This window comes from Ranitomeya variabilis, chromosome 8, assembly GCF_051348905.1.
Source record: "Ranitomeya variabilis isolate aRanVar5 chromosome 8, aRanVar5.hap1, whole genome shotgun sequence".
NCBI lineage: Eukaryota > Metazoa > Chordata > Amphibia > Anura > Dendrobatidae > Ranitomeya > Ranitomeya variabilis.
In genome coordinates, this window is record NC_135239.1 from 143,406,493 (window position 1) to 143,426,117 (window position 19,625).

A 19,625-nucleotide genomic window follows, 5' to 3' on the forward strand; every position below is an offset into this window, starting at 1 on the left:
CATAAGCGTTCGGCACTCCTAGAGCATCGCTGGAGAAATTGAGTTTGCAATGTAAGCCAGTGCTGTTTTACTTGATGTTTGGAGGTTCTGAGGGTGAGGGGCGCTGATTGGTCAAGGGTGCTTCTATGAGTATCATTGTAGTAGTGTACAGCCAGATGAGGACAGGAAAAAGAGATTGAGGACAGTGATGAGTGTAGAGGGTCTGAAAGTGTCTGAGGGTTAATGGCTTGTAGATTTCTGAATGTGTGGTAGGTAGGAGTGTACTGGAGTGGGCGAGGATTTGTGAGCGTGAACGAGAGAAGGTTGTCGCCAGAGAGGGAAAGCAGTGAGTTATCTAGGTAGGAGATTGAACAGAGCCGGAGAAAGACCAGGTCAAGGGTGTTGTATAGTTGACCGATGCACAGTGACACCATCTGCAGCAAGTTGATGCATTCAAACAAAATTTGACAGGTGCATAAGTATGGGCACCCTTATCATTTTCTTGTTTTAAATACTCCTACCTACTTTTTACTGACTTACTGAAGCACTTTTTTTGGTTTTGTAACCTCATTGAGCTTTGAACTTCATAGCCAGGTGTATGCAATCATGAGAAAAGCTACTTAAAGTGGCCACTTGCAAGTTGTTCTCCTGTTTGAATCTCCTCTGAAGAGTGGCATCATGGGCTCCTCAAAACAACTGTCAAATGATCTGAAAACAAAGATTATTCAACATAGTTGTTCAGGGGAAGGATACAAAAAGCTGTCTCAGAGATTTAACCTGTCAATTTCCACTGTGAGGAACATAGTAAGGAAATGGTAGAACACAGGTACAGTTCTTGTTAAGGCCAGAAGTGGCAGGCCAAGAAAAACATCAGAAAGGCAGAGGAGAAGAATGGTGAGATCAGTCAAGGACAATCCTCAGACCACCTCCAGAGAGCTGCAGCATCAACTTGCTGCAGATGGTGTCACTTTGCATCGGTCAACTATACAATGCACTTTGCACAAGGAGAAGCTGTATGGGAGAGTGATGCGAAAGAAGCCGTTTCTGCAAGCACGCCACAAACAGAGTCGGCTGAGGTATGCAAAAGCACATTTGGAGAAGCCAATTACTTTTTGGAAGAAGGTCCTGTGGACTGATGAAACCAAGATTGAGTTGTTTGGTCATACAAAAAGGCGTTATGCATGATGGCAAAAAAAACACAGCATTCCAAGAAAAACACTTGCTACCCACAGTAAAATTTGGTGGAGGTTCCATCATGCTTTGGGGCTGTGTGGCCAATGCCGGCACCGGGAATCTTGTTAAAGTTTAGGGATGCATGGATTCCTCTCAGTATCAGCAGATTCTTGACAATAATGTTCATGAATCAGTGACAAAGTTGAAGTTACGCAGGGGATGGATCTTTCAGCAAGACAATGATCCAAAACACCGCTCCAAATCTACTCAGGCATTCATGCAGAGGAACAATTACACTGTTCTGGAATGGCCATCCCAGTCCCCAGACCTGAATATCATTGAACATCTGTGGGATCATTTTAAGAGGGCTGTCCATGCTCGGCGACCATCAAACTTAACTGAACTGGAATTGTTTTGTAAAGAGGAATGGTCAAAAATACCTTCATCCAGGATCCAGGAACTCATTAAAAGCTACAGGAAGCGACTAGAGGCTGTTATTTTTGCAAAAGGAGGATCTACTAAATATTAATGTCACTTTTCTGGTGAGGTGCCCATACTTATGCACCTGTCAAATTTTGTTTGAATGCAGATTGCACATTTTCTGTTAGTACAATAAACCTCATTTCAAGGCAGAAACATTACTGTGTCCAACAGTTATTAGATACTAGATGGTGGCCCGATTCTAACGCATCGGGTATTCTAGAATATGCATGTTCACGTAGTATATTGCCCAGCCACATAGTATATTGCCCAGTCACGTAGTATATTGCCCAGTCACGTAGTATATTGCCCAGTCACGTAGTATATTGCGCATCCACGTAGTATATTGCACAGCCACGTAGTATAAGCACAGCCCACGTATTATATTGCACAGAGCCACGTAGTATATTGCCCAGCCACGTAGTATACAGCACAGCCCACGTAGTATATTGCCCAGCCACGTAGTATATTGCACAGCCAACGTAGTATTTTGCCCAGTTACGTAGTATATTGCCCAGTCACGTAGTATATTGCCCAGTCACGTAGTATATTGCGCAGCCATGTAGTATATTGCACAGCCACGTAGTATATTGCACAGCCACGTAGTATAAGCACAGCCCACGTAGTATATTGCACAGAGCCACGTAGTATATTGCCCAGCCACGTAGTATACAGCACAGCCCACGTAGTATATTGCCCAGCCACGTAGTATATTGCACAGCCCACGTAGTATTTTGCCCAGTTACGTAGTATATTGCCCAGTCACGTAGTATATTGCCCAGCCACGTACGTAGTATATTGCACAGCGATGGAGTATACAGAACAGAGCCACATAGTATATTGCACAGAGCCACGTAGTATATTCCCCAGTGACTTAGTATACAGCACAGCCCACGCAGTATATTGCCCAGTGACGTAGTATACAGCACAGCCCACGTAGTATATTGCCCAGTGACGTACTATATTGCCCAGTGACGTAGTATATTGCCCAGTCACGTAGTATATTGCCCAGCCACGTAGTATATTGGCCAGCCACATACGTAGTATATTGCCCAGCCACGTCGTATATTGCACAGCGACGGAGTATACAGCACAGTTCCACGTAGTATACAGAGTTAAAATAAAAAAATAAACATATACTCACCCTCCGAAGGCCCGTTGAAGTCCTGGCCCTGTGCGCGGTGCAGGCGTCAGCTTCCAGTCCCAGGGTGTGATGACGTCGCGGTCACATGACCGTGACGTCATGGCAGGTCCTTCTCACGCAGTACCTGTGATGACGTCGCGGTCACGTGACCGTGACGACCGCAGGCGGCAGCTTCTGGTCCCAGGATGGTCTGCCAGAAGGACCTTCCATGACGTAACGGTCATGTGACCGTGACATCATGGAAGGTCCTTCTCGCAGGGCCTGTGATGACGTCACGGTCACATGACCGTGACGTCATGGAAGGTCCTTCTGGCAGACCATCCTTGGGACCGGAACCTGCCGCTTGCATGGAGCGGTCACCGTAGCGTCGCTAGGAGCGCGAAAGGTGGCGGATGGTGAGTATAGCAGGTTTTTGGTTTTTTTTTATTATTTTTAACATGACATATTTTTATTATTGATTCTGCATAGGCAGCGTCAATAGTAAATATTTGGGGACACACAGGGTTAATAGCAGCGGTAATGTGGTGCGTTACACCGCAGCCCGTTACCGCTGCCATTAACCCTGTGTGAGCGGTGACTGGAGGGGAAGGGGATTATGGAGCGGGCGCCGGGCAGTGACTGCAGGGGAGTAGGGGAGGGACTAATCGGACTGTGCCCGTCGCTGATTGGTCGCGGCAGCCATGACAGGCAGCTGCCGAGACCAATCAGCGACTTGGATTCCATAACAGACAGAGGCCGCGACCAATGAATATATGTGACAGAAAGAAAGACAGACAGAAGGACAGACAGATGGAAGTGACCCTTAGACAATTATATAGTAGATATGAAACTGAAATAGCTGTTGCAAAAAAAAACCAATTTTAATAATACATTAAGCTTAAGATTAATAGGGGTGCCCAAACTTTTTCATATAACTGTATATATTCTCTCCTTATAAGCACAGGACATAAACTATACACCTGGGTATATGGGATCTGTGCACTTTCCCTATAATCTTTATATATTCCTCCTTACAAGCACAGGACATACACTATACACCTGGTTACATGGGATCTGTGCGTTTTCGCTATAATCTGTTTATGTTCCTCCTTACAAGCACAGGACATACACTATACACCTGGTTATATGAAATCTGTGCACTTTCCCTATAATCTGTATATTTCCTCCTTACAAGCACAGGACATACACAATGCACCTGGTTATATGGGATCTGTACTCTTTCCCTATATTCTGTATATATATTGCCTCCTTACAAGCACAGGACATACACAATGCACCTGGGTATATGGGATCTGTGCACTTTCCCTATAATCTGTATATTTCCTCCTTACAAGCACAGGACATACACAATGCACCTGGTTATATGGGATCTGTACTCTTTCCCTATATTCTGTATATATATTGCCTCCTTACAAGCACAGGACATACACTATCCACCTGGGTATATGGGATCTGTACTCTTTCCCTATAATCTGTATATATTCCTGCTTACAAGCACAGGACATACACTATCCACCTGGGTATATGGGATCTGTGCACTTTCATTATAATCTGTGTATATTCCCGTGCATAGGGGGCGGTGCCAGAACTCTCTTGTTCTTATGGTATCAGGGTGCACCTGTCTAATGTGTCCCTGACCAATTACCAAGAGGCTTCTAGTATTTAGGGCAGCTTCACCCTGTGGACGGGGCCTGTGCAATGTGTTAACTCAGTAAAGGTACCTTCACACGAAGCGACGCTGCAGCGATAGCGACAACGATGCCGATCGCTGCAGCGTCGCTGTTTGATCGCTGGGGAGCTGTCACACAGACCGCTCTCCAGCGACCAACGATGCCGAGGTCCCCGGGTAACCAGGGTAAACATCGGGTTGCTAAGCGCAGGGCCACGCTTAGTAACCCGATGTTTACCCTGGTTACCAGCGTAAAAGTAAAAAAAACAAACAGTACATACTCACCTGCGCGTCCCCCAGCGTCTGCTTCCTGACACTGACTGAGCTCCGGCCCTAACAGCACAGCGGTGACGTCACCGCTGTGCTTTCACTTTCACTTTAGGGCCGGCGCTCAGTAAGTGTCAGGAAGCAGACGCTGGGGGACGCGCAGGTGAGTATGTACTGTTTGTTTTTTTTACTTTTACGCTGGTAACCAGGGTAAACATCGGGTTACTAAGCGCGGCCCTGCGCTTGGTAACCCGATGTTTACCCTGGTTACCAGTGTAAAACATCGCTGGTATCGTTGCTTTTGCTTTCAAACACAACGATACACGGCGATCGGACGACCAAATAAAGTTCTAGACTTTATTCAGCGACCAGCGACATCACAGCAGGATCCTGATCGCTGCTGCGTGTCAAACTAAACGATATCGCTATCTAGGACGCTGCAACGTCACGGATCGCTAGCGATATCGTTACAAAGTCGTTTCGTGTGAAGGTACCTTTAGTGTTTTGCTTCTGAGCTGCCAGGCCTTGCTCTGTGTTTTGCCTTCTCTGTAGGCTTTACTCCTTGCCTTGTTCTTGTCTGTCTGCCCTCCAGGAGTCAGAATATCCTGATCCCTGTGTCCTAGTTCTAGCCTTGCTTTGTACTTGTCTGTCCACTATCCAGGAGGCAGAATATCTTGGTCCCTGTGTCTTTTTGTTTCTGTACCTTGTATAGTATCATTACCTTGTCTGAAATCTGTCCTACCTCTGTCTCCTTGTCTGTGGTTGCTTTCCCTGCAGTGCCTCTCCGCTCTGCTCTCGGCTCCGTACTCTGCGACCTTTGCTTCTTGCTCTGTGTGGTGAAATATGTGTATATATATATATATATATATATATATATATATATATATATATATAGTAAGATTGCTCTTACTGAGTGTATTGAGGGACACTCGCTTGGCACGGGATTCAAGCACTTAGGCACGGTTTTTCCACTAAAACAGTCCACATGGTTTATTATGGCATCATAAACCACAGAAATATGAATAACAAGCAAACAGTCTTTACATCATAGTATACGGCTTTAGAACGCGGTCACTAAACACGCCAAACCTCTGTGTCCAGTTATCGTGGGTGACCGCACGCCATTCAGTTCATTAATGTCCATGGAGCACAACAGGCACCAACATACGACATTACGGTTGAAGCAACTAAACACGCTGGTCCTCTCCTGACCAGTTGCCGTGGGTTACTACACAGTTCATATCACAAGTACCAACAGTCTGTACAGGTACCAGATGGGAGCTCCTGCTCCACCTGCTGACTCCTTGTCAGTCCTCTCTTCCGGGAAAGCTGCCTCACGGGAATCACCAACTTGCCTGTGCGGCATATCTTAGTCCAGACCCACCGAAGGACGGTAGCTTTCCCTAGGGATCCGGTCCTACTCAAAGGACCTCCCAACACCAGCATGTGGCCTGTCCGGGTGCTATTCAGGACGTTAGTCCAACACCCCAGGCCACCAGGTCTGAAGCCCCACCATGTGCTCTTCAGGAAGCCTCCTCCCAGGTCTTCCAACACAGGCTTCAAACAGGAAACTCACAGCGAACATGTGACCCACACCCTGGTCACATTATTTACCTTTAACCACTCCCCTGGGTGGGAGTGTGGGTGTGTGGCTAGTTTGTCCCACCCATCTCACATAACTAGCCCTGCCAACCTCCCATTATAACCATACAAAATACTTGTGGGACTATAGGTCCCAGAACACCACATCGCTTCAGGCTGGCAGCGCAGAGTCTCCTCCTCTGCGACACACATATCGGCCATTCACCACAATGCTGGACTTTGTCACATTACCACAGTCATACCTGCGATTGCCATGCACTCTCATGGCCTCAATACACCTCTGTGCGCATACTGGGGAGACCATGCAGCGCCCCCTACCTGTTACGGGGGTCACTGCATCACTATATATATATATATATATATATATATATATATATATATATATATATATATACGCAGTATATATATATATACAGTGCCTACAAGTAGTACTCAACCCCCTGCAGATTTAGCAGGTTTACACATTTGGAATTAACTTGGCATTGTGACATTTGGACTGTAGATCAGCCTGGAAGTGTGAAATGCACTGCAGCAAAAAAGAATGTTATTTCTTTGTTTATTTTATTTTTTTTAAATTGTGAAAAGTTTTTTCAGAGGGTCATTTATTATTCAACCCCTCAACCCACCATAATTCTGTTTGGTTCCCCTAAAGTATTAAGAAGTAGTTCAGGCACAAAGAACAATGAGCTTCACATGTTTGGATTAATTATCTCTTTTTCCAGCCTTTTCTGACTATTTAAGACCCTCCCCAAACTTGTGAACAGCACTCATACATGGTCAACATGGGAAAGACAAAGGAGCATTCCAAGGCCATCAGAGACAAGATCGTGGAGGGTCACAAGGCTGGCAAGGGGTACAAACCCTTTCCAAGGAGTTGGGCCTACCTGTCTCCACTGTTGGGAGCATCATCCGGAAGTGGAAGGCTTATGGAACTACTGTTAGCCTTCCACGGCCTGGACAGCCTTTGAAAGTTTCCTCCCGTGCCGAGGCCAGGCTTGTCCGAAGAGTCAAGGCTAACCCAAGGACAACAAGGAAGGAGCTCCGGGAAGATCTCATGGCAGTGGGGACATTGGTTTCAGTCAATACCATAAGTAACGTACTCCACCGCAATGGTCTCCGTTCCAGACGAGCCCGTAAGGTACCTTTACTTTCAAAGCGTCATGTCAAGGCTCGTCTACAGTTTGCTCATGATCACTTGGAGGACTCTGAGACTGACTGGTTCAAGGTTCTCTGGTCTGATGAGACCAAGATCGAGATCTTTGGTGCCAACCACACACGTGACGTTTGGAGACTGGATGGCACTGCATATGACCCCAAGAATACCATCCCTACAGTCAAGCATGGTGGTGGCAGCATCATGCTGTGGGGCTGTTTCTCAGCCAAGGGACCTGGCCATCTGGTCCGCATCCATGGGAAGATGGATAGCACGGCCTACCTGGAGATTTTGGCCAAGAACCTCCGCTCCTCCATCAAGGATCTTAAGATGGGTCGTTATTTCATCTTCCAACAAGACAACGACCCAAAGCACACAGCCAAGAAAACCAAGGCCTGGTTCAAGAGGCAAAAAATCAAGGTGTTGCAGTGGCCTAGTCAGTCTCCTGACCTTAACCCAATTGAAAACTTGTGGAAGGAGCTCAAGATTAAAGTCCACATGAGACACCCAAAGAACCTAGATAACTTGGAGAAGATCTGCATGGAGGAGTGGGCCAAGATAACTCCAGAGACCTGTGCCGGCCTGATCAGGTCTTATAAAAGACGATTATTAGCTGTAATTGCAAACAAAGGTTATTCCACAAAATATTAAACCTAGGGGTTGAAGAATAATTGACCCACACTTTTATGTTTAAAATTTATAAAAATTTAACTGAACAACAAAACTTTTTGGTTTGTAAGATTTATGCATCTGTTAATAAATCCTGCTCTTGTTTGAAGTTTGAAGGCTCTAACTTATTTGCATCTTATTAAACCTGCTAAATCTGCAGGGGGTTGAATACTACTTTTAGGCACTGTATGTGTGCAGTGGACTATGTATAGATTTATTGTGTCACTGGCAATAATGTAACATTTGTCTTGAAAAGCTGCATGTCACACCAAGGTGTTAATATGTATTTTCCTGAGACAAGCAGACTTCTGTCTCCAATCTCACCAGGGGGTCCTGCTGGAAGCCAAGAAGAAAGGTAACATTTGACACCTCCAAGCTCTTGGAAGAGAGATGTTAATTATGGCCTGATAGTATCTCTGTGAGAACTTTTACACAAAGGATCTCAAGAGAAAATAATATATTCATTGGGGGGCGTGGCAGTGGTCCAATAAAAAAACAAGCAATCATGATATGAACCTGAGGGGCTGGTCTAGAAACCTGACCTCCAGACCAAAGCTATAAATTAGGGCTGTATACAGAGAAACATGTTCACATGTGAGGGCAGCCTGAGGGGCTGATGTGTTCCACCAACTCCATTCACCCCCCCCCCCCCTCAGGGATCAGAAAGCAAACTGCTAGTTAGCTGATTTCTGTAAGTTTATCCTGTTTATTTTTATACTGTTTTGTATAAGTTGTACGTCTTTTTATTATCATATTTTTATACCTTTAATTACTGTAAGCACTGAACCTTTTTGTATTAAAGTATAAAACTTTAACAAGTTGAACCTTGAATGTTCTAAGACAGTGTTCCCCAACTCCGGTCCTCAAGAGCCACCAACAGGTCTTGTTTTCAGTATATCCTTAGTATTGCACAGGTGATAATTGCATCACCTGGACAGGTAAGCATTCAATCACCTGTGCAATACTAAGGAAATCCTAAAAACATGACCTGTTGGTGGCTCTTGAGGACCGGAGTTGGGGAACACTGTTCTAAAAGAATCCATAGCCTAAGGTGTGTAAGCGTTATGAGTAGTGTTGAGCATTCCGATACTGCAAGAATCGGGTATCGGCCGATATTTGCTGTATCGGAATTTCCGATACCGAGATCCGATACTTTTGTGGTATCGGGTATCGGGTATCGCAACAACATTAATGTAATAATGTGTAAAAGAGAGAATTAAAATAAAAAATATTGCTATACTCACCTCTCCGACGCAGCCTGGACCTCAGCGAGGGAACCGGCAGCGTTGTTTGTTTAAATTTCGCGCTTTTACTTGGTTACGTGAAGTCCCGGCTTGTGATTGGTCAGGGCGGCCATGTTGCCGGGACGCGGACCAATCACAGCAAGCCGTGACGAAATTACGTCACGGCTTGCTGTGATTGGTCCGCGTCCCGGCAACATGGCCGCCATTAACCAATCACAAGCCGTGACGTCACGGGAGGCTGGACATGCGCGTATTTTAAAAAGCGCGCGTGTCCAGCCTCCAGTGACGTCCCGGCTTATGATTGGTCACGGCGCCATGTTGCCGGGACGCGGACCAATCACAGCAAGCCGTGACGAAATTACGTCACGGCTTGCTGTGATTGGTCCGCGTCCCGGTAACATGGCCGCCATTAACCAATCACAAGCCGTGATGTCACGGGAGGCTGGACATGCGCGTATTTTAAAAAGCGCGCGTGTCCAGCCTCCAGTGACGTCCCGGCTTATGATTGGTCACGGCGCAATGTTGCCGGGACGCGGACCAATCACAGCAAGCCGTGACGAAATTACGTCACGGCTTGCTGTGATTGGTCCGCGTCCCGGTAACATGGCCGCCATTAACCAATCACAAGCCGTGACGTCACGGGAGGCTGGACATGCGCGTATTTTAAAAAGCGCACGTGTCCAGCCTCCCGTGACGTCACGGCTTGTGATTGGTTAATGGCGGCCATGTTGCCGGGACGCGGACCAATCACAGCAAGCCGTGACGTAATTTCGTCACGGCTTGCTGTGATTGGTCCGCGTCCCGGCAACATGGCCGCCCTGACCAATCACAAGCCGGGACTTCACGTAACCAAGTAAAAGCGCAAATTTTAAACAAACAACGCTGCCGGTTCCCTCGCTGAGGTCCAGGCTGCGTCGGACAGGTGAGTATAGCAATATTTTTTATTTTAATTCTTTATTTTACACATTTATATGGATCCCAGGGTCTGAAGGAGAGTTTCCTCTCCTTCAGACCCTGGGAACCATCAGGGATACCGTCCGATACATGAGTCCCATTGACTTGTATTGGTATCGGGTATCGGTATCGGATTGGATCCGATACTTTGCCGGTATCGGCCGATACTTTCCGATACCGATACTTTCAAGTATCGGACGGTATCGCTCAACACTAGTTATGAGTAGTAGACATTATTAGTACTAATATTTCCGGGACGCATCGCCCGTGTATTCGGTGAGTGGTGGCAGCGTGTATGAGCGGGAGTGTGGCCTGGGTCAGTGTGTGATTTATGCTCCCATTACAGCATAGGACAGAGGTTGAATGCTAGACTGAGAGTGGGGAGATAGATTAACCCTTGTAGGCACAACCCAACTCACGTGCTGAGAGCGGGCACGTGACAAATTAGTTACAACACGGAGTAGAAATCCGTGACTCTCTGCAACCTGTGACTTTGCTCTGCACTCTGGGGCTTTCTCTGCTCTTGTCTCTGCACTCTGTGGATATGCTCTTCACTCTGTGCCTTCGCTTTGCTCTTGGCTCTGCACTCTGTGCCTTCACTCTGTTCTTGGCTCTGCACTCTATGCCTTCACTCTGCTCTTGGTTCTGCACTTTGTGGTTCTACCCTACTCTCTAGTACTTGCAAGAACCTTATATCCAACCGGATAATGATAGATAAAATTAATTTTTATTAAACACTTATATTAAAAAACTTTAACCACACAGCAAAAAATACATATAACCGTGCTCACTACAACTGTCCCTCACACTGTGAACACTGATTTTCCCTGCCTATACAGCGAGGTTGGCACCCTAGTTTAAGAGAGAGGCGCCCCCGCTCCTCGACGGCTGATCCTATTACTCCTGCACAGTTTTCTGGGAAAAGTGATACAGATATGCCCCAATCTCACGCGGCAGGAATGCTGAAAAAGACAGTAGATGCCTGATGAAGCATTTAATAGACAGTGTGAGGTAGAGTGATGCTGTTACTTAAAGTGCAAACATATAGTGCATGGAACACACAGACAATATGACTATAACTGTTCCCTGTTCTGTCAAATCCTGCCTAACTGTGGGGGTTGGCACCCTACTGTGCAGCGGAATTGGCGCCCCCACTCAACGAAGGCTCACCCTGACGGTGACCCTATCACTGCAAACCCCAGCTGTTAGATATACAGTCTAGTAGAAGTCATTAATAGGGGTAGGTTCAAATAACAAATCAATATGATATACAGTATACGCCACACATCTAATACATGATATACCAATCATTAGGCTCTTAGATATATACCCGAATGGGAACCAACAGAATGACAATCATTAGTATAGGTAGGTTGGACTCAGGGTTGAAATGCAGTCCAGATACAAAGCCGCACACCCAAAGCATGATATGGAACAGTGCCAGTTATAGTCATAAGATACTCATCATAAATGATGTTCTTGAGGACCCATGCCTCACGCACTGTTCCATATCATGCTTTGGGTGTGCGGCTTTGTATCTGGACTGCATTTCAACCCTGAGTCCAACCTACCTATACTAATGATTGTCATTCTGTTGGTTCCCATTCGGGTATATATCTAAGAGCCTAATGATTGGTATATCATGTATTAGATGTGTGGCGTATACTGTATATCATATTGATTTGTTATTTGAACCTACCCCTATTAATGACTTCTACTAGACTGTATATCTAACAGCTGGGGTTTGCAGTGATAGGGTCACCGTCAGGGTGAGCCTTCGTTGAGTGGGGGCGCCAATTCCGCTGCACAGTAGGGTGCCAACCCCCACAGTTAGGTAGGATTTGACAGAACAGGGAACAGTTATAGTCATATTGTCTGTGTGTTCCATGCACTATGTTTGCACTTTAGGTAACGGCATCACTCTACCTCACACTGTCTATTAAATGCTTCATCAGGCATCTACTGTCTTTTTCAGCTTTCCTGCCGCGTGAGATTGGGACATAACTGTATCACTTTTCCCAGAAAACTGTGCAGGAGTAATAGGATCAGCCATCGAGGAGCGGGGGCGCCTCTTGTTGTGAATTCTGCTCTTGGGCTCCCTCCGGTGGTTGTTGGTGGTAGTGCAGTTGTCTTGGGGTTGTAGTCCGAGCAGGTGTTTCTGCTGATTGCAGCTCTATTAGGTATTTAGGTGTGCAGGCTCCATGAGTCAGTACCAGTTGTCCATTGTACTTGGAGGGATTGCATCTCTCTCTGGCTCCTCATGCCATGCTGCCAATTCAGATAAGATAAGTTGTCTGTTTTTTGTCTCTGTACACACATGCAGTGTGCTTTGCAATTCAGTGCAATTTATTGTGTTTTTTGTCCAGCTTAGACTTTGTTTGGATTTTTCAGTCTTGCTGGATTCTCAGGAGATGCAGATATACTTTCTATGTCTTTAGTTAGATGTGGAATATTTGTATTATCTGCTGTGGATATTTTTAGGATTTTAATACTGACCGCTTAGAATTCTGTCCTATCCTTTTCTATTTAGCTAGAAGTGCCTCTTTTGCTAAATCCTGTTTTTCTGCCTGCGTGTGTCTTTCCTCTTATACTCACAGTCAATATTTGTGGGGGGCTGCCTATCCTTTGGGGTTCTGCTCTGATGCAAGATAGAATTCCCATTTCTATCTATAGGGGTATTTAGTTCTTCGGCTGTGTCGAGGTGTCTAGGACGTGTTAGGTACATCCCACGGCTACTTCTAGTTGCGGTGTTAGTTTAGGGTTTGCGGTCAGTACAGGTACCACCTACTCCTGAGAAAGTCTTTCATGCGGCTCCAAGGTTACCAGATCATAACAGTACAACTGGCCAACAATGAGTTAAATGCATCTCAGAAGAAGGGAAGAAAGAGCCATTTTTTTTTTCTGTAGTCTGCTTTGGCTTTTCTTCCCTCTTTTCCTCTGGGTGACTGAGGAGTCTTGTGCTAGCATGGATGTTCAGGGATTAGTTTCTCGTGTAGACCAGCTTGCTGCTAGGGTACAGGGTATTTCTGATTATATTACTCAGACTCCGCTTTTAGAGCCTAGGGTTCCTACTCCTGATTTGTTTTTTGGGGACAGATCCAAATTTTTGAGTTTTAAAAACAACTGTAAACTTTTTTTTGCTCTGAAGCCTCGTTCCTCTGGTGATCCCATTCAGCAGGTTAAAATTGTTATATCCCTGCTGCGTGGCGACCCTCAGGATTGGGCATTTTCCCTGGAATCTGGGAATCTGGCCTTGCTTAATGTAGATGCCTTTTTCCAGGCTCTAGGATTATTATATGATGAGCCAAATTCTGTGGATCAAGCGGAGAAGACCTTGTTGGCCCTGTCTCAGGGTCAAGAAGCGGCAGAATTGTATTGTCCGAAATTTAGAAAATGGTCTGTGCTGACTAAATGGAATGAGGATGCTTTGGCGGCAATTTTCAGAAAGGGTCTTTCTGAATCTGTCAAAGATGTCATGGTGGGGTTTCCCACACCTGTTGGTCTGAGTGATTCTATGTCTCTGGCCATTCAGATCGATCGGCGCTTGCGGGAGCGCAGAACTGTGCGCGCTGTGGCGTTGTCCTCAGAGCAGATGCCTGAGCCTATGCAGTGTGATAGGATTCTGTCTAGAACGGAACAACAAGGATTCAGACGTCAGAATAGGTTGTGTTTTTATTGTGGCGATGCTTCTCATGTCATTTCAGTCTGCCCAAAGCGTACAAAGAGAATCGCTAGTTCAGTTACCATCGGAACTGTGCAACCTAAATTTTTGTTATCTGTGACCTTGACCTGCTCATTGTCGTCATTTTCTGTCATGGCGTTTGTGGATTCAGGCGCCGCTTTGAACTTAATGGACTTTGAATTTGCCAGGCGTTGTGGTTTCCCCTTGCAGTCTTTGCAGAACCCTATTCCTTTAAGGGGCATTGATGCTACACCTTTGGCTAAAAATAAACCCCAGTTTTGGACACAGGTGACCATGTGCATGGCGCCAGCCCATCAGGAAGATTGTCGTTTTCTGGTGTTGCATAATTTGCATGATGCTATTGTGCTGGGTTTTCCATGATTGCAGATACATAATCCTGTGTTGGATTGGAAGTCTATGTCTGTGACTAGTTGGGGTTGTCAGGGGGTTCTGTTGTGTATCCGCTTTTTGGGCTCCCCTGGTGGTTGCTGGTGGTACTGGTGACTTGTTTGCACTTTTCTTCTTCTGTTCACCTGCTTCCATCAGTGTTTGGGAGTTTCCTATTTAGCCTTGCTCTCCAGTCATTTCCTTGCCGGTCATCATTGTAACCAGAGCCTTCGGTTGCATGTTCCTGCTACTAGTCTGCTGATCAGCTAAGTGGACTTTGTCCTTTTGTTTTGTACCTTTTGTCCAGTTTGCAGTTTTTGTGATTCTCTGTAGCTGGAAGCTCTTGCGGGCTGAAATTGCCACTCCTGTGTCATGAGTTGACACAGGAGTCTTAAAGTAATTTCAGGATGGTTTTTTGAAAGGGTTTTCAGTTGACCGTGAAGTCCTCTTTTGTATCCTTCTGCTATCTAGAAAGTGGACCTCTCTTTGCTAAATCTACTTTCATACTGTGTATGTCTTTTCCTCTTAATTCACCGTTATTACATGTGGGGGGCTGCTATCATCTTTTGGGGTATTTCCCTAGAGGTAAGCCAGGTCTGTTTCTTCCTCTACCAGGCGTAGTTAGTCCTCCGGCTGGCGCGTGGCATATAGGAAGCCGTAGGTATGCTCCCTGGCTACTGTTAGTTGTGTGGTAGATTTAGCTCACGGTCAACTCGAGTTTCCATCACCCGAGAGCTCGTTCGTTACTTATGTGTTTTTTACGTTCCCTTGCCATTGGGAACCATGACAGTATGACCGGCCAACGAAGTGTTAATTGTTTGGGCTGAAGCAGGAGAAAAAGAAGTGTTGAAGGGAAATTTTTTTTTTTTCTTTCCCTCAGAGTTTTGCTGCCTAGCCCTTAATTGCTGTCTAGCTGCTTCTTACCTCCTCTTAACCCTTGAATGGCTCTGACCTTAGCTGTTTAACATGGATGTCCAGAGTTTGGCTGCAGGTTTAAATAATCTTGCTACGAAGGTTCAAAATTTACAAGATTTTGTTATACATGCTCCTATTTCTGAACCTAAAATCCCTACACCAGAGGTGTTTTCCGGAGATAGATCTCGGTTTTTGAATTTCAAATATAATTGTAAATTATTCCTTTCTCTCAGACCTCACTCCTCAGGAGATCCTGTCCAGCAGGTTAAGATTGTAATCTCTTTGCTGCGAGGTGACCCTCAAAATTGGGCATTTTCATTGGCACCAGGGGATCCTGCGTTGCTCAATGTGGATGCGTTTTTCCTGGCTTTAGGGTTGCTTTATGAGGAACCTAATTTGGAGATTCAAGCTGAAAAAGCTTTGATAGCCCTATCTCAAGGGCAAGATGAAGCGGAGATATACTGCCAAAAATTTCGTAGGTGGTCTGTGCTTACTCAGTGGAATGAGTGCGCCTTAGCGGCAAATTTCAGAGAGGGCCTTTCTGATGCCGTTAAAGATGTTATGGTCGGGTTCCCTGCGCCTACAGGTCTGAATGAGTCCATGACAATGGCAATTCAGATTGATCGGCGTTTGCGGGAGCGCAAACCCGTGCACCATTTGGCGGTATCTTCTGAAGAGACGCCAGAGAAAATGCAATGTGACAGAGTTATGTCCAGAAGCGAGCGGCAGAATTATAGGCGTAAAAATGGGTTATGCTTCTATTGTTGTGATTCTGCTCATGTTATATCGGCATGCTCTAAGCGTACTAGGAAGGTTGACAAGTCCATTTCAATTGGCACTTTACAGTCCAAATTTATTTTGTCTGTAACCTTGATTTGTTCATTATCAGTTATTACCGTGGATGCCTATGTGGACTCGGGCGTCTTATGGACTGGTCCTTTGCCAGGCGCTGTTGGTTTGATTTAGAGCCTCTGGAAGTCCCTATACCTCTGAAGGGTATTGATTCTACACCTTTGGCTTGTAATAAACCACAGTTCTGGACGCAAGTGACTATGCGTATGACTCCAGACCATCAGGAGGTGATTCGCTTCCTTGTGTTGTACAATTTACATGATGTTTTGGTGCTTGGATTACCATGGTTACAGTCTCATAACCCAGTCCTTGACTGGAAGGCTATGTCTGTGTTAAGCTGGGGATGTCGGGGGGCTCATGGGGACACTCCTATGGTGTCCATTTCGTCATCTATTCCATCTGAGATTCCGGCATTTTTGTCTGATTATCGTGATATTTTTGAAGAGCCTAAGATTGGTTCACTCCCTCCTCACAGGGATTGTGATTGCGCCATAGATCTGATTCCTGGCAGTAAATTTCCAAAGGGTCGTTTGTTTATCCTATCTGTACCTGAACATGCTGCTATGCGCGAGTATATTAAGGAGTCCCTGGAAAAGGGACATATTCGTCCTTCTTCATCACCTTTAGGAGCCGGTTTTTTCTTTGTCTCTAAAAAGGATGGCTCTCTGAGGCCTTGTATTGATTATCGTCTCCTGAATAAAATTACAGTCAAATATCAGTATCCGTTGCCTTTGCTGACTGATTTGTTTGCTCGCATAAGGGGGGCTAAGTGGTTCTCTAAGATTGATCTTCGTGGGGCGTATAATTTGGTGCGAATTAAGCAGGGGGATGAGTGGAAGACCGCATTTAATACGCCTGAGGGCCATTTTGAGTATTTGGTAATGCCTTTCGGCCTTTCTAATGCACCTTCTGTCTTTCAGTCCTTAATGCATGATATTTTCCGGGAATATTTGGATAAATTTATGATTGTGTACTTGGATGATATTTTGATTTTTTCTGATGACTGGGAGTCTCATGTTCAGCAGGTCAGGAGGGTTTTTCAGGTTTTGCGGGAGAATTCTTTGTGTGTAAAGGGTTCAAAGTGTGTTTTTGGGGTTCAAAAAATTTCATTTTTGGGGTATATTTTTTCCCCTTCTTCTATTGAGATGGACCCTGTCAAGGTTCGGGCTATTTACGACTGGACGCAGCCTACTTCTCTGAAGAGTCTCCAGAAATTCTTGGGCTTTGCTAATTTTTATCGTCGATTTATAGCTGGTTTTTCTGGCGTTGCTAAACCTCTGACGGATTTGACTAAAAAGGGTGCTGATGTTGCCAATTGGTCCCCTGCTGCCGTGGAGGCCTTTCGGGAGCTTAAGCGCCGCTTTTTGTCTGCCCCTGTGTTGCGCCAGCCTGATGTTTCTCTTCCCTTTCAGGTTGAGGTCGATGCTTCCGAGATCGGAGCGGGGGCGGTTTTGTCGCAGAAAAGTTCCGACTGCTCAGTGATGAGACCTTGTGCGTTCTTTTCGCGAAAATTTTCGGCCGCCGAGCGAAACTATGATGTTGGTAATCGGGAGCTTTTGGCCATGAAGTGGGCATTTGAGGAGTGGCGTCATTGGCTTGAGGGTGCCAGACATCAGGTGGTAGTTTTGACTGATCACAAGAATTTAATTTATTTGGAGTCTGCCAGGCGCCTGAATCCTAGACAGGCACGTTGGTCGTTGTTCTTTTCCCGGTTTAATTTTGTGGTCTCGTACTTACCGGGTTTTAGGAATGTGAAAGCAGATGCTCTTTCTAGGAGTTTTGAGCCTGACTCTCCTGGGAATTCTGAACCTGCTGGTGTCCTTAAGGATGGAGTGGTTTTGTCTGCTGTCTCTCCAGATTTGCGACGTGCTTTGCAAGAAATTCAGGCGGATAGACCTGATCGTTGTCCGTCTGGTAGACTGTTTGTTCCTGACGAGTGGACCACTAGAGTCATCTCGGAAGTTCATTCTTCTACTCTGGCAGGTCATCCGGGAATTTTTGGCACCAGAGATTTGGTGGCTAGATCCTTCTGGTGGCCTTCCCTGTCTCGAGATGTGTGTGTTTTTGTGCAGTCTTGCGATGTGTGTGCTCGGGCCAAGCCTTGTTGTTCTAGGGCTAGTGGGTTGTTGTTGCCCTTGCCTATTCCAAAGAGGCCTTGGACGCACATCTCTATGGACTTTATCTCGGATCTCCCTGTTTCTCAGAAGATGTCTGTCATCTGGGTGGTGTGTGACCGTTTTTCTAAAATGGTTCATTTGGTGCCATTGCCTAAGTTGCCTTCCTCATCTGAGTTGGTCCCTCTGTTTTTTCAAAATGTGGTTCGCTTGCATGGTATTCCGGAAAACATAGTTTCTGACAGGGGTACCCAGTTCGTGTCTAGATTTTGGCGGGCAGTCTGTGCCAGGTTGGGCATTGATTTGTCCTTTTCGTCTGCATTCCATCCTCAGACCAATGGCCAGACGGAGCGAACTAATCAAACTTTGGAGACTTATTTGAGGTGTTTTGTGTCTGCGGATCAGGATGATTGGGTTGCCTTTCTGCCGTTGGCGGAGTTTGCTCTTAATAATCGGGCTAGTTCTGCCACTTTGGTTTCTCCTTTCTTTTGCAATTCAGGTTTTCATCCGCGTTTTTCATCTGGTCAGGTTGAATCTTCGGATTGTCCTGGAGTGGATGCGGTGGTGGATCGGTTGCATCGGATTTGGGGACAAGTGGTGGATAATTTGGAATTGTCCCAGGAGAGGACTCAGCAGTTTGCTAACCGTCGTCGTCGTGTTGGTCCCCACCTTCACGTTGGGGACTTGGTGTGGTTGTCTTCCCGTTTTGTCCCTATGAGGGTTTCTTCTCTCAAATTTAAGCCTCGGTTCATCGGTCCTTATAGGATTTTGGAGATTCTTAACCCTGTTTCCTTTCGTTTGGACCTCCCGGCATCTTTCGCTATCCATAATGTGTTCCATCGGTCGTTGTTGCGGAGATATGAGGTACCGGTGGTTCCTTCTACTGAACCTCCTGCTCCTGTGCTGGTGGAGGGTGAATTGGAGTACGTCGTGGAGAAGATCTTGGACTCCCGTATTTCCAGACGGAGACTTCAATATCTGGTTAAATGGAAAGGCTATGGTCAGGAAGATAATTCTTGGGTAACTGCCTCTGATGTTCATGCCTCGGATTTGGTTCGTGCCTTTCATAGGGCTCATCCAGATCGCCCTGGCGGTTCTTGTGAGGGTTCGGTGCCCCCTCCTTAAGGGGAGGGTACTGTTGTGTATCCGCTTTTTGGGCTCCCCTGGTGGTTGCTGGTGGTACTGGTGACTTGTTTGCACTTTTCTTCTTCTGTTCACCTGCTTCCATTAGTGTTTGGGAGTTTCCTATTTAGCCTTGCTCTCCAGTCATTTCCTTGCCGGTCATCATTGTAACCAGAGCCTTCGGTTGCATGTTCCTGCTACTAGTCTGCTGATCAGCTA